At 37.2% G+C, this 17,052-nt stretch overlaps 1 protein-coding gene across 1 annotated transcript in view; it reads right to left on the reverse strand.

Annotated features, from left to right (window-relative positions):
- GALNTL6 (polypeptide N-acetylgalactosaminyltransferase like 6) overlaps nucleotides 1–17,052 on the reverse strand; it is a 1,218,779-nt gene that overhangs the window by 117,185 nt on the left and 1,084,542 nt on the right. The gene's annotated exons all lie outside the window — the stretch shown is intronic.

Below are 17,052 nucleotides of genomic sequence, written 5' to 3' on the forward strand. Positions count from 1 at the left end.
TAAACTATTCTTCTGGCCTAGATGTAATAAAACTGCATCTTTGGTTTGACTTGATTTAGGGGAGACATACCCATACGCACCATTGCTTTGCTGTATTCTTAGAAAACTTGGGCTTTGAGGTTATTCTGTGAGATCAGGAGGAAAAAAAAAAGAGCAGCTTATTTCGACCTTTCTCACCCCCCCCTTTTCTATTTGTTGATCAGAATATAATAAAAGCAGAAATTGGTAAATGTATCTACAGTCTTTAATGAGGACATGGTAGTTTCTAGTCTCAGGGGAGAAGCTCTCATTTCTTGAACCATCTGCTTAGGATTTCTTCAAAGTAAGAAAAGCTCTGTCATGTCCGTATAAAAAAGATTGTACCCAAACTATTTTGCACTTAATGAGCTTTTAAGAGGCCTGGGTAGGGATAGCAGGACGTCAGAGGGTACGTTGTTCAGATCATTGCTTTGAAGATGCAGTGTTCATATTTTGCAGTCGCACGTAGCAGTCTTAAAAACAGTGATTAGGGTAGGGACTGGAGCAAACCCCCCAAGATACATCACTTATTGGTTTATTAAAACATTAAGTCTTGGAGAAGAAAGAAAAACAATTGAACATCTTAAAAGTGCTTTTGTAGGTAAAATATTATGGCTAAGGACAAAATCCCTCATTTCCCTTAATTCATTATTCTACAGCTTAGAAGGTGCATTAGAGGCAAACTGTTTGCTTTTTATCATTATTTCCATATGTCTCCTGATTTTGTCTACTGCTTAAATTTTCTGGATTCACCATCTGCTAAAAACAAATACAAGTTCTTTAAAAACTTTTAAAAATTGGCTTTCTATATTAGAACAGCAACTTTTTTCTTTTGGAGAACTGTCCAAACATGTGCTTTTCCTTGGCCATGTAGTTGGCTTGTCAATCATAATACCTTCCTAACGGCAGGGGCAGGAACATGACTGAACTGAACTTCTTCCTTGAGGTTTCATTAGACTGCTACTACCTCTCTGGTAGTGAAGCAGAAAATAAAAGCCAGAGAGAGCTTCCAGAGGCCAAGTCTGAGCGGTGGAAGCAGAGTCTGTTGGAGGGAGTAAAGCTGAGAGAGACAAAGAGGAGATCTTCAAAGAAATGTTTCTAGCAGTATTTGAGGCCTTATTTCCAGGCCTCCCAGGGGCTCACCCATTTCCTTGACTTTTTTGGTTTGTTTTCATGAGTGTTCTCTCCAATTTCCCCTTACCTCCAAGTTAGGCTGAGTTGGGTTTCTGTCTTCTAGTAAGGTGAAGTATCAAAAAACCCAAACCAAACCAAAACAAAGCAAAAAAACACCCTCTCTTCTTGAATAGTGAGAGTTTGAAAGTCTAAGAGTGTCAAGGGTGTACTTTGAAACTAGCACATTAGTCAAAAGCTACTCAGAGGAACTGTCATTGAAACAAAAACTTTTGCAAAGCAAAAGTTCTTCTAAGCTTCAGCGGGTAGGCAATTCATTTTTTTAAAGTAATATTCAATATGAAGAAATGTCATCAAAAAAATGTGAGCACTCTTAAAGGTTCATAGTGGCATTTGCATGTTATTTTTATCTTGGGAGAGAACTTGATACACTTTTATGATCTGGAGCAGTGGAAAGAACACACACACACAGGGCTTTGAATTGAGCAGGTTTTCTCCCCTTTTCTGAGTCTTCTTGTCATCTTCTATCAAGCTGGGGTCATGTGTTTACTTCACGAGGTGGTTGTAAGGACCAAGTAATTCACATAGTACCCTTATGTGGCCCATAATAGTGCTCAAGAATGGTGGTCACAAGATATACATACCATACGTGATATGGCCCACCTTTATTCTTCTGGTATTTTGGGTCTCTATGGGGTGGTTGTTGTCTATACACATGCTGATCACTCTGAGAGGGGTCAGGGCATATGACAACATGCAAGTCTGTGAATGTGCATGTGCGAGAGAGGTAGAGATTGTATTCTCAGTTGTCACTCTCACAGTTTTAGAGAAGAGGAGGGAAGTTGTGGGTCAATTGATGTTGCATGTTGTAGGTTGTGGACCCTCATGTAGAATATAGAAAATATTGAATATAGAAAACAAATTCTTATATCTGTACAGTCAATGTGTATATATACTTTGAGGCTGTCTATGGTATTGTTATTGAGATTTGGGGTGAAGGGCTTGAGAATAAGGAGAGATTTTTTTGCCTACTTTCTATACATATGCCTTTTGAGCTGGGGGGGCAAGGTGACTTGCTTTATATAGATTTACATACCAGAAGAATTGCAGTGATTACACTGTATTTCATTTTTCTTCTTAGGGAAAAATGGTGGCCAGAAAAATACAAAAACTTGAACAAAATGTCTGTATTAGAAAACAATTTCAGCAGGAAGTCAAATTGACCTTAACACAGGTACTGAATGCTGTGTAAATTGTTATATTTTGCCCACTTTACAACCATCTATAAAAGCTAAAATAAAATTAAACAGGGAATTAGGAAAATGCCATCAGACATAAAGGAAGTAACAACTGGAAGGAATTCAGACTTGCCGCTAGGTTTGTATCTAATGGACATAAAATTTAACTTGAAAATGCTCTGTTACACCTGAGGTACCTTTTGTCGGGTAATTGAAATGAATCTCAGACTAGCGTGCGAGACATTTAACAGCTGTTTCTGTTTATCTTTGAGTTTCTGAATGAGTTTAGAGTCATTTTAATATTTTCTTTGGAAGATCAATTCTGGGCATGTTGAATTAAAATGGTTATTTTTATGTCACCTAGGCTAAATATTGTAGGAAAAAACCCCATAGGAACAACTCTAGATATTTTCTTGTGTATCTGAAGGTATAGTGTGCCATAAAAAGGCTTCTGTCACACTTTAGATATAAACCGCAACTATACTTTGAGGTACTTTGCAGGCTTGAAAGTAAGAAGAGACCTCTAATATACTGTCTCATAAAAGCAATGAGAAGGTATATAAAATATTTTAGAATCATCCTTGGCATAAAAAGGATTTCTAATGAGCACACTTTATAAGCCTGAATTTATTTCTAACAAAACCATTTGTACAAAGCGTTGTCATGATAGTTTATGTAGAGGTGGCTTAAGGGAAAAGGAGTGCATTTCTAAAATGAGATTGAGTTGTGCCTTCTAGGGAGGCAAATAAACAATTTCAGGAGTATAAATTAAACACCCTTGGAGTTTTTTTGTATTTTTAGACGACTATGGAGAAAGTGAGAAATGCTTATTAATTAAAACTAGGGGCGCCTGGGTGGCGCAGTCGGTTAAGCGTCCGGCTTCAGCCAGGTCACGATCTCGCGGTCCGTGAGTTCGAGCCCCGCGTCGGGCTCTGGGCTGATGGCTCGGAGCCCGGAGCCTGTTTCCGATTCTGTGTCTCCCTCTCTCTCTGCCCCTCCCCCGTTCATGCTCTGTCTCTCTCTGTCCCAAAAATAAATAAAAACGTTGAAAAAAAAATTAAAAAAAAAAAAACTGTAGGGTTTTTTTTTGCTGCTGGACTAGATGCTAAGTCCTGGGAACCAAGGGTATGGAGATTAACAAACATGGGCACTGGGGGACAGAAGGACTGGCTTGGGGACAGTCACCTGGGGAGAAAAACCTTCTCTGGGATGCTGTTGTGTCATTATTCTGTAATTTCTCCTAAGAATCTAATCAGTGAGTCATGTATACACAGGGCATTTGCTGCAAGCAGTGGCATGGTGGCGGCTGGATAGGAGACACTCAAGGCTGAAGGAGTGAGAGGAAGAGGGAAATGAACCTCCCTGCAGTCCAGACCTACGTAGGGAAGGGAGGCCAAGACTGAGAACACCACTGCACGAATTGCAGATTCTCTTTGTTCAAGGGTTTTCAAGTGAACCAATGTCTTTGCTTTAGCTCAGAAATCTTGGTCTATCTGTACCTGGATTTGTCTCTAGAGTTTGTACGTAAGCAGTTCTAACATCCATGTAAATATATATTCACATATTTTTAAAAAAATTTTTAATGTCTATTTATTTTTGAGAGAGAGAGAAAGAGAGAGAGAGAGAGAGACAGAGAGAGAGAGAGACAGAATCTGAAGCAGGCTCCAGGCTCCAAGCTGTCAGCACAGAGCCCGACTCAGGGCTCGAACCCACAAACCATGAGATCATGACCTGAGCCGAAGTCGGACGCCCAACCAACTGAGCCACCCAGGCACCCCAATATATATTCACATATTAAGGCAGATTTGGATGTATTTTAAAGGTCTTTCTGACCACCCAATCTATGCTCACTGTACCGTTAAAGCTCTGACCACCCAATCTAAACCTTCTTCACTCAGTAACAACGTGAAGGGCCTATGAAAACCCAAAGAGACCGTATATGGGTACCCAGTCAGGTATCAAGCTTAACATGGTAGAAATGGAGGGCCTTTAAACAGTGTAACTCATCCAACCCATTCCCTCACCTAATAGTAAAAATAAAGCTGTTGCGTTTTATTTAAAGTCCCCGTTGTAACTAGATAATAATTAACCAGTCTCTTATGGACACTTAAGTTTTCCTCTTTTTCATCAATAAAAAAAACAAGTTGAGATAAACATCTTTGTATGTGTGTTGTTTGAATACATGTGTGAATCTTGCTGTGGGTCATGAGAATAGAAATGAAATTGGGTCAACAGGGAGCCACGTTAAACATTTTGTAAGATTGTTTCTAATTGCTCCTATAGAGGGCATATAAAGTTTCATTACTGTAATTTGCGCGTTTGAGAGTGCCTCTTCCTTCACTCTGACAACGTGTTGTGTTATCAAAGTTTAGAGTGTTGCCAATCTAATAGGTGAAAAAGATATCATTATAGTTTTAATTTACATTTTTCTTGTCATAATCGAAAATGAATAACTTTTGATATTTAAGAGTCATTTGTATGTCCTTTCTGTGAGCGGTCTCAATATTTTCATTATTTGGCTTTTCAAAACTTTAATCATATTGATTTGTAGTTGATCTTTCTGTATTAAGGGTATTAGTTGCAAATAATTTTGCTCAGATTGCCATTTGTCTTTCGTGTGTTTCTTCCTTGCAGAATTTTTAAAAAGTTTATTTATTTTGAGAGAGAGAAAGAGTGTGAGTGGGGGCGGGGCAGAGAGAGAGAGAGAGGGAGAGAGATAATCCCAAGAAGGCTCCACACTGTTAGCACAGAGCTGGATGCGGGGCTTGAACCCACAAAGACTGTGAGATCATGACCTGAGCTGGGATCCAGAATCTGATGCTTAATTGACTGAACCACCCAGGTGCAGAATTTTTATGTGGATGAATTAATCTTTCCTTTGATTGCTTCTAGTGGATTTTTTGTTTTTTAAAGTCACATTTAGGAGGCCTTCCCCATTCCAGTTCTTCCAGGATTTTTGTAGTTCTTATGCATTTTCATTTTTAATGCTTAAAATAATTTATCTTCTAGGGGCTCCTGGGTGGCTGAACATCCAACTTCGGCTCAGGCCATGATCTCTCAGTTCGTGAGTTTGAGGCCCTGGTCGGGATCTGTGTTGAGAGCTCAGAGCCTGGAGCCTACTTTAGATTTTGCCTGTCTCTCTCTCTGCACCTCCCCCGCTTGTGCCCTCTCTCTCTCTCTCTCTCTCAAAAATAAATAAACATTAAAAAAAAAAGATTTATCTCCTTGGGATCTATTTTTGTATGAAGTGTTATATAGGGATCCAATTTAATTTTTTTTTCTCCAGAAGAGTAGTTGTCCTATACTATTTACTCAGAAATCAACCATCTTCCTCTTGATTTGAAATGTTAAGCCTATCTTATACTAAATTCCCATATTTATCTGAATTTATATAAATTCTGTGCCAAAGATATCTCTGTATATTCACGCAAATTTTATTATGTATTTTATTATCAGCTGTGATTAACCCTCTATCATTGTTTCTCCAGAACTTTTCTCATTCTGTTTATCTGTTTTGACTTATAAAGTAGAAGCACTCTGTCTAGCCACCCCCCAATAAAATTCATGTTACCACTTTTGCTGAGATTAAATTTATAAGCATGCTTGGGGAGAATTGTCTTCTTTATGAATTTCATGTATTTGAGTCTTTATATGTCTCTCAGCAGCATTATAATCTTTCTTCATCAGGACTAGGACATTTCTTGTTTATTTCTAGCTGTCTTTTTCCCTGCTATTATAAATGGTATCTTCTTTTGGGGTTGTTTGTATATGTAAAGGCCACTGTTTTTTATGTATTTATACACACACACACACATATACACACACCCCCCACATAAATATTTTACCCAGGCAACTTACTAAATTTCTTATTCTTTATAGTATTTTCCCAGTCGATTTCCCTTGCATTGTTCAGGTAGATATAGGGTAATATTACCTGCAATTAATGAAAAATTTCACTCCTCCTTTCCAATTTTTATATTTCTTTTTTTTTTATTTTTAAAAATTTTTTTTAACGTTTATTCACTTTTGAGACAGAGAGAGACAGAGCATGAAGAGGGGAGGGTCAGAGAGAGGGAGACACAGAATCTGAAGCAGGCCCCAGGCTCTGAGCTGTCAGCACAGAGCCCGACGCGGGGCTCGAACTCACGGACTGCGAGATCATGACCTGAGCCGAAGACGGCCGCTTAACCATCGGAGCCACCCAGGCGCCCCCAATTTTTATATTTCTTATATCATTTCTTACCTAATGGAATTGCCTGCTATCTCTAGAATAATATTAAATGATATTAAATAGTAATTTAATTCCTAGAGGTTTCTCTTTAAGCTAGCTGATGGTTTTTAAGTTGAGATACATCCATTTTACAAATATGCATTTACATTTAATCTTGCTAAGTATTAAGTATTTTGTTCAAATGTGGAGTGCAAAAGTTTATTAAATTCCTCTATATTACCTATGGAGATGACCATCACCCTATGAAACCAATTTGACAATAAATTATATTTAAAAAAATGTGAAAAAAACAATGAATAGTTTATACCAAATAATTGTGACCAGCACAACTTCAAAATAAATTTCGTTTTTCTACAAAGACCACAAAAATAATATAAAATAAAATAAGAATAAATAAAACAAAACAAAACAAAATAAAATAAAATAACATAGAACAAAATAAAATAAAATGCACTCAAGTTGAATTACGTTAATACATATCCCAATATTGAAACACATCCATCAAAGATACACTTATTTTGGTGTATTAATCTTTGAATAGCTACCCCATTGTGTGAGCTTTTATTAGTAGTTATTTATTTATTTATTTATTTTAATTTAATTTTTGATTTTTTAAAATTTACATACAAATTAATTAGCATATCGTGCAACAATGATTTCAGGAGTCGATTCCTTAGTGCCCCTTACCCATTTACCCAACCCTTCTCCCACAACCCCTCCAGTAACCCTCAGTTTGTTTTCCATATTTATGAATCTCTTGTTTTTCCCCCTCCCTGTTTTTATATTATTTTTATTTCCCTTCCCTTAGGTTCATCTGTTTTGTCTCTTAAAGTCCTCCTATGAGTGAAGTGATATGATTTTTGTCTTTCTCTGACTGACTAATTTCACTTGGCGTAATACCCTCCAGTTCCATCCACGTAGTTGCAAATGGCAAGATTTCATTCGTTTTGATTGCCGAGTAATACCCCATTGTATATGTATACCACACCTTCTTTATCTATTATTAGTTTCTAATGTTAATATTTACAAGTAAAATATGTGTATTTCTCTATCATTTTATGCTATCTTGGTCAGAATTTGCTATCAATATTATGCTGTCAATATTATATATTAATTTAATAATGAATTGTAAAGATTTCTTTCTTTTCTAATATTGAAGAATGGTTTTTGGAAAACATTGCAGTATGCATTCTTTAAAGATTTGTAAGAAACTGATAGCATTTGGTTCTTTATGTTTTGGAGATTGCCTTTTGAAAGTTTTCTCTATTCTGTGGTCATTGGGCAGCATGATAGGCAGACTTCTGAGATGCTCCTCGCTAACCCCCCTCCCCACCCCCCTCCCAAATCTCACACCGTGGTATACATGTGCTTTTATAATCTCCTTGCTTTGTGTGTGCTACAAACTGTGAATATGATGGATTTCACATCTGCAATCAGGTGAGGTTATGTGACAAAGGTGAAGGGAGTTTGCAGATATGATTATTGTCCCACTTTAGTTGACCTTGAGTTAATCAAAAGGAGATTATCTTGGGAGGGTCAAACCTAACAGGTGAGTCCTAAAAAAGGGACTCAGCTTTTCCTGAAGAAACGGATAGGAAGATTTGAAATAGGAGAGAAATGCTACTGGTGGTTTTGAGGAAGTAGGCTACCATGTTGTGAGAGGATCAAAGAAGGAGCCAAAAGGCAAGGACCGGAAAGTGGTATCCAGCTGAAAACCAATACAGTGAGGAGTTCAGTCCCACAACCACAAAGAAATGGATTCTGCCAACAACCCGAGGGAACTTGAACATGGATCTTTTCCCAGCTGAGCCTGTGAATAAGGATAGAGCTGGCTCAAAATTTGATTTCAGACTTGTGCAATTCTTAGCAGAGGCTCAGCTAAAAGACACTGGGCTACCAACCCAGAGACTGTGAGAAAGTTTTCTGTTGTTTTAAGCCACTAAGTGGCTTATAATGATTTTATTAAAAATCAATCATTTCACTCAAAATCTGACGCTTCTTTGTATAGAATTGAACAGACTAATCTCTTAGAACTATTTAAATTTTTTCTAAATTCTTATTATTGTTTCTTAGTTTGTGTATTTGTGTTTTCTTTCTTTTTTCATGGCCAGTTTTTTTAATGACCTTTTCTAATTGATCTGTCTCTCCATCTGTGACTCCCTTAATTATTTATTTTTGGCTATAAAGAACTAGCTCTTGCACCATCAGTTTTTGGTTTTCTAAGCCATTAATTTCTTTTTTAAGTTTATTAATCTTTTATCTTTATTTCCTTAGGTTTATTTCATTTTTCATTTGCAAACTGTATTTGAATATTTAACTTGCTTATGTTTATTCTTTCTTTTTATGTTGATATAAGAACTTAAGGATCTAATTTTTCTTTAAAATTTCTTTTTATTTAATTACTTTGAAAGAGATGGGGGGCAGAGAAAGAGAGAGAGAGAATCCTAAGCAGGCCCCACAGTGTCAGTATAGAGCCCAACTTGGGTCTCAAACCCACAAATTGTGAGATCCTGACCTAAACCGAAGTCAGAAGCTCAATTTACTGAGCCACCCAGGCTCCCCAAGGATCTAATTTTTCTTCTTATCACTGCTTTGGTTGTATCTACTATGTATAATACATGGTATTATAATTTCAACATTTTTCCTAATATGAGCACCTATACCTTCCATATCATTTCACTCTATTACATTTTAACTTTGCTGATTTTAATTCCATTTTGCTCCTTTTTCTCAACTCTACCTTCCTTGCCTCTGTGTATTTTCAGCATACCCCTTCTCCTTCGTGTTGCTTTCAATAGGACCTTCATTTTGGTGATGATTTTCTCTTTCTTTTTCATTTAATCCTGACTGCTGCTATTTTTTTTCCATCTCTTTCTCTTACCTTTTGTTGTTTTGCCTAATCTCATAAAGTTCAGCATCTAATATTGCTTTGCAGAGTCAATAGCTTCATTAATATTTAAAACACTTTTATAACAATGTATAGCAACATTACTTTGGTGACCTGTTTTCATTGTTCCTGGTCCTTTCTTCTTCTTCATCTTTTCTTGTAGTATTTCTATGTGCTGTTTTCTTTAAAAATTATCATTACCTATCTTTGAATAGGGAGAATTCTTACCAATTAGAGTAGGTATTCACTTTATGACTTTGTGTGTGACTGAATTAGTTTAGCCTGTATTTGTCAGCATCTATTAGGAACTGGCTGCAGCAAAGCTGTTCATCATATCAAGTATCTTTCCTCCATTCTGCCTTAATAACAGCCTGCTTCCTGCAAATATGGCCGTCTATCTAATACCTCTTTTAGAACGGTCCCCAACTTCCCATTTGTGCTTCCCTTCTGCGCCAAACTCAATCCGAGGGAGCTCTGGCCACCAGCAATCACACCTGTTGCCTTGTTTCAAACAAATGTTGCCAGTTCCCCATCTTACCCCTCTTAGGAGGTGCCCATTACTTTGTGACATTGAGATCTGCTGGCTTCAAGGGAGACTTGTAGCTGTGGTCATTCTGTCTTCCCATGCTCTTTTTTCCCCCCACCATTTAATTCACTTTTGCTGCATATGATAACCTTCCTCATGCATTGTGGTTGGGGGTCAGATATCTGATTATTTGTCAAGGATAAACTTAGTATTTTGTTTCTGTTTCTTGTTCTCCTTTTTTTGAGTAATCTCAAAGAGAAGATCTTCCTTTTTTATTTTAAAACTGTAAATCTATTGTAATTATACGACATTCAATTGTTGAACTGTAAGTTTACTTAATTTTCTTTTGGATGGCTATATACCATGTGGGGAAACTTTAAATTTAGCTAGTTTTGTAGGGCTATTAATTTTGATTGTCTAACAAATAAATAAAATTCATGTTTGTTTGAGAAGCTCTATAATGATGTTAAGCTCTAGGATATAAGGTTTACTGAGCTATAACAATTCTAAATTAATGGCTGTCATGTTGTGTGAGTAGAGAACTGAATGTTTTATACTCAATGATTAGTCCCTATTGTGTATATTCAATTCTTATTGAATAATGATTGCATTTTGAAGATAGAAAAAAATTAAATTTTACATTAAATCTTAACAAGAATTGTCAGCCCTCATATTTAATAAAAATCAGATAGGAAGAACCTGCATTTCCTTTTTTAAGTGGTTTCAGAGAATGACAGTAGCCACTTTTTTTTTCACCAATGATATAAAATCTTCTATTTTTCTAGCTAAGAGAAATTAGGCTAATGGTTTTTAGAGCAAACCCGAATTCTAATTCTTGCTTTGATATTAACTAGGCAATGGTCTGTTTTTGTAATTATGGAATGGAAGTTAATTTTTACCTTACATTAGTATTGAGTAGGCTAATAAATTAAATTCAGTGACCTATAAGTGCTAACTCATTACTTTTTCTTGTTAAGGGACCAAGTAATAGTTACTATCATCATAGGAAGAATACAGAATGCCCAGAACTTTGGAACACAGGTAGCTCCATGTAAAGGTTTTACAAATCAAAAAGGGATTAAAAAACCCCACATCCCCCCCAGGATGCTGTCTATTAAAATCACAGACATATTGTAGTTACTCTAAACTGTATATATTTATTTGTGTGTGGCAGGATTGTAACTTGAAGTATTCATTTCGTTATGCTCAATGTGTTTTCCATTTTCTATTTTTACTCCAGGGGGATTTTCTTTGCTAGTCACATCAAAGTAGAAACAAAGATTCAAAGAAACCCCAGAGGCTTATTTTAGGACTGATTATTTTCGCCCCACTTTACAGAGACTCCACAAGATTGGGTCTGGGGGAGGGAAAAGAAGTGACAACTAAAAAAAAACAGGAGAGGGCACTGGTCTGTAGGAACCGGGCACAGAGTGCAAGAACTCATCACTGCAATACATTGGCCATTCAATATTCTTGGGCAGCCATCCTTACATCAGGGAACTGGAGGCACCTGGGCACAGGTGAAAACAAGAAGAAAGAGCCTCACCTTAGACCCGAACTGAATAAGTGAGCAAGTTACCTCTGGACAAAGGTAGAGACACACCTACCTCCGTTGCATGAGCTTTTCTCTTATTAGACTGAAAGTTTTTGACAGCAAGGACCGAATCTCTGCTCAATCAATTCAACGTATTAACCTTCAATCTCCATTCCTTCTGCAAACGTATTAAATGGTGTTCCTATTATGGCGAAGCTGCATGGAATAGGGGTTACGCTGAATACACCTGGAATCCCTTGCTCCCAATAGTGAGCTTACATGCTTACCTACAGGGCAGTGCCTTTCTTCCCAAATGTGATTATGCTAGTTGAAAAAAAATTGTAATTGCGTAATTTCATTAAATACCACTTAGACTGATGAAGTACGGCTATGAAAACAGAAAGAATTGTTGTTCATGCCAAAACTAATTTGAGGAGTTTGAAAGGATTGAGTTGTTATTTAAAAAATTTGCTGTCATATTAGGTATGGACAAAGTAACAATAAAAGATTGGGCAAAATCATGAAAAATTTAAAAGGATTCTGTTACCATATTAAGATAGCTTCCAAGTGTCTTTAAGTTCTCATTCCACTGGAAAGAAACCAAACTGGAACTCACAGCAAATGCAGTATGGGTATCGTTCTTGGACCTCTACTTTTACTCCAATCTATGCACCCAAATGCAGAAGGAAAAGCTTTGGTCTCTCTTGCATTAGAAGCCTGGCAAATAAATATACATTTATATGTTTTACTTTAGAGGGAATTCTTATGAGTTTTTTTTAAGTTTATTTATTTACTTTGAGAGAGAGAGAAAGCACCAACAGCGGAGGGACAGAGAGAGAGGAGAGAGCAAGAATCCCAAGGAGGCTCTGCAATGCCAGCATGGAGCCTGATGTGGGGCTTGAACCTACGAACTCATGGCCTAAGCCAAAGTTGGACCCTTAACCATCTGAGCCACCCAGGTGCCCCTAGAGGGAATTTTAAATGTAGTTGTTTGTGCTTTCCTGCTTTGATATTTATTTTTCATGGAAGAAATACTCATCTAAGTTGTACGTGATCCAAGGACTTCTACTGGGCCACCTTTGCCTTTTTCTGCAGAGTCTAGCTTGCATGGTACATAGACTCATGGTGGAGGTTGCTGATTCATATTTGTAGAGAGAACAAGCTGATATCTCAGGAACAGACTAAAGTCTGACTGGTTAGTTAAAATCTCTGTAATAAATAAGGGTAGAAATGGAAGTATGAGTTTCTATCTTCTGGAAAGGAAAGAAAATCACTAGTTAAGTTGGTTTACTGTGTAGATTCAGACAGGTGAGGCAGATAATTGATGAAAACTCTCATGGCTTATGATTCAGAACATTCATTTGATTTGTGTGGTAATTAGGAGAACTGAATTTTTAGGAGAGGCAAATAAAGCAACTTGGGGAATAAAAGAATGTGGATATAGGTTGAAAGAGGAGAAAGAATATAGCACAGGAGGCTAGCAAACAGGCTATTGCATATGTCCCGAATTATTACTGTGGTATGGAAATAAAATATATTCCAAATAATACTGATGATGAGTAATTGTGTTGAGTTAATTCTCTAGGCTGCTACTGGAAAGTAAGCTCCACCGGAATGAGAATCTTCTCGCATTTATCTTTGCATCTCGAGTTTAGCCCAGAGGTGGCACATTATAATTAATAAATAAATATCTGTTGAATGAATTCAGGACTGAAAAGAGCTGAAAGGTTATGAGACGAATGATATCCCTAAATGCCTGAATCTTACACTCAACACATAGGAAGGATGACAGTACATAACAAAGGTGATTCTGTGGCATGTTGACCCTTAAGAGAGGTTTTGAAAAGGTCGTAGGGGTTCCCAGATTTGTCAGATTCATTCTCGGACGTAGGGTAGCCGTAGTCATCTCATCTGGAGGCTTGCATGTTTGTGCATAGCTGAGGCTCGTGGCCAAGGGCTCATGCCATACTCTAGATGCCCAAGAAATACTGGGTCCATGTGGGACCATGTTGATAAGCCCCTGGGGGTGGAAAAGGGCAGCCCAGCCCAAATTTAATGCTCTCCTACCTGGTTCTAAGCATTATATCTCATGCCAGAGAATGGGTGAAATGGAGCCTAAATTTCTTGTGGGTGCCTACTTGGTGTGTGCTGCTCAGTTTTATTTTCTGGAAAGAGTTTTCCGGAATCAAAGGACATATCTTTTGGAAATGCTAACATTTGGACTTTGATCTTTGGGGAATGGATGTAAAAATGCACTCTGAAAAATCAGAGAGTCATAATGGTTTACTATTATTTCAATAACTTAAATGGTAGACGGCATTTAAAGGTGTGGGTTATCTCTTTTATGCCACACTGTGCTGTCTGTTGTGGTTTCCTCTTTGTTTCCAGGTGCGATTCCAAGTTGAGTACCTGGAGCTAGTCCTGGAATAAATTAGATGCCCAATAAAAGCTTGTTGAATGACTGACTGCCACTTTCCCCTCCCTAGCAGCTGGCTAACCTAGCAACGTTTGAAAGACGGCTGGATAATTCTGGGCCATGCAGGAGTTCAGATTCATTCTGAAAGAGACTGAAAGAGACTAGGCAGACAGATCATTTCCCCCAGAAAGCTCTTTTCCTCAACTGCCTCCTGAAAATTACACTTGTGTTGGCTTTTCTGTTATGGGATGAAATCCACTGATCTACTCAGATGTTAGAAAAAGGAAGGAGATTTACAGAGAAAGAAAATTGAGGAGCACTCTTAACCAGAGGCTGTTTGACCAGAAACCAAGCCCTTAATATGAAGCAGGATTTTCTAGAAATAGTTTATTTAGTGATAGAGCCTTGTCATAAACTGTGGTGAAACGTTTCTTTGGTTAAGGAGCAAACAGCAAGCAATGATGCCTGATGATGACCATAGATAGAAATCTTTTGAATCAGAGCATTTGAATCTACACTTAAAACAATTTCTTTATTACAATGTGAGATAGACAAGTAAACTCTTAGTGATCCATACATACTTCCTGAATTTCAAGTGCTGCCCAGTGTAAATCTTACAGTGCTTTACCCTGCAAAATTAAACATAATGCAAATGTTTGATTTTCTTTTCTTTTTAATACCATTTCTCAGAGCTATGTGTGTATAATTCTTTTGATTCCTTTCCCATGGAGAAAATTCTTCTTGCTTCAATGCAAATCTACCAAAGCCTGTTTAAGTTTGTCCCCCTCATGTTACAAATACTAATAGGGAGGGACAGGAACCCCAAGGTCAGCACACAATAGCAAGAAGAATGAAGGGATATGTATGAAATGGGACCCTGTAAGAAATAGCTGTTGCCAAAGAATCTGTCATTCCAACCAAGCAACCTGGGGCAATTTAGTCCTGAACTTCCAGTGCTGTTGCCATGGTTTCTAGACAAAGACGACAGGGCTGCATTCCAATTATATCCTTCAGAATGACAGATAACTGAAAAATAGGAAATGGGGTAATAAAATCTCAGGTCACCCAGAAGAGGTGTGATAGATACAAGTGATACAGAAACGAAAGATGCAAGTCTACGTTTGTTAAAAAAAAAAATGCCTTTTGATTTAGAATGCAAATGTATATTACGCAAATCCTCCAGACTTTCCATAGGAATTTTATCCATCATCCAGCTCGTTATTCAGAGCCAGATACCTCCCACTTAATAGAAATGTTCATAATAACATTTTAAACTTGAAGAATCCATGAACTAACAGTATTTAAGCAAAATAAATCTTGATCAGTGAAAAGTAAAACGCATCTCTTGAATTCTGAAGATGTTGCAGCTACAGCAATGCCATTTTTTCCCCTTAATCTTGGGGTCAAATGTAATATTCGTTTTCCAGTTGAAGGTATTATTGCAAACGTTGCACCTAGCTTTGAGCCATATATGATAATCAATATTATTTTGCCAGGGTCAGCGGTAAGTTTACTGTCATGCTATTGACCATAATGAAGATACTCGCTTTTTCAGTGAGAGGAAACTAGATAGAAATCAAAAGGTTCACAGTGAGGACTATGGTAGGACCGGTTCTGTATTCCCTGCAGTTAAGCAGAGATGGAGCATTTCAATTCCAAAGCAGCACTAGGTAATGTACATAATCTTTAAAGCTTAAAACAATTTGTAGTCTAAAGCTTAAAACAATTTGTAGTCTAAAGTTTTTAACATGTTAGGGGCACCTGGGTGGCTCTGTCAGTTAAGCATCAGATTATTTTGCCTTAGATCATGATCAAGCCCCACATCAGGCTCTGCACGGAGCATGGAACCTGCCTAAGATTCTCTCTCCCTCTTTCTCTTTCTGACCCTTTCCCCAGCTTGTCTCTCTCTCTCTCAAAATAAGTATTTAAAAAAAAATCTTTAAAACATTAAGTCTCAGTTGTGTTTTTTTTTTAAGTTTATTCATTTTGAGAGGGAGAGAGTGTACACGCACATGCATGCACGCACATGAGCAGGGAGGGGAGAGAGAGAGAATCCCAAGCAGGCTCTGTACTGTGAGCGTGGAGGCTGACGGGGGGCTTGAACTCACAAACCCGTGAGATCAAGACCGGAGCCGAAATCAAGAGTCGGTCACTTAACCGACTGAGCCACCCAGGAACCCCAGTTTTTTGTTTTTTGTTTTTTTTTGTAAAATGGAATAACACCAGCCTCTTAGAGATGTGACTTTAAATTGGACAATGTATATAAAGCATTTAGCTCAGCATCTGTCACATACCATTAAGTAAATGGAATAGGTACCACTTCTATCATCATTAACTATTATACTACCTTATGCCATATACACAGTGATAAGTGTGCAGCTATTACTACAGCAGAGAAACAAACAAACAAAATTGGCAACTTGAAGGACTTAATACCACATATCTACAAAAAGGTCTTTAAAAAGTACCTCAGATATGAAATTAGATGGCTTTGAAAGACGGTGAAGAAAAACATGAATTTACTAAACGGTGTTTCAAGGATTACTGCCAGCAGAGTGAGATGGAAACTTCTAGATGTCCTGAAGCCTCCTGAGTTTCTCTTTAGGGATATTTATTTTCTGACACTTTGAGGACAATGTAACATTTTTGTTAACATATTGAAGATAGCCATTACAGTTTTATAAAGATCAGTTTTATCATTTTCTTTCCATGTATAAATTTAGAGAGTTTGGCTGGATTCTTAAGCCTGACTTTTACTATTTTCAGTATACATTTTTTTTTCTCAGCAAGAATTGGTTTGATTTTATGATGGAAGTAATTAGGAAAAATGATTTATTTACTAAGAAACTTCTGTATGATAAACCTTACAAAATAAATCCATCTTCTGTATAAATAATGACAATCATAAAGAAAATGAAGTTTTTTTTTTCCTTAATGAGACTGTTTTTGGGAAAAAAATGCATCTTGGAGGTTTGGAGTACAACCTTTCACACAGTTTATTTTGCTTTGTTCTTCTGGTCTTCACGTGTTGTGGCAGATATTTTTCATTCACAAACCCTAAAATTTGCATT

This window comes from Puma concolor, chromosome B1, assembly GCF_028749965.1.
Source record: "Puma concolor isolate L17-30 chromosome B1, mPumCon1.1.hap2, whole genome shotgun sequence".
NCBI lineage: Eukaryota > Metazoa > Chordata > Mammalia > Carnivora > Felidae > Puma > Puma concolor.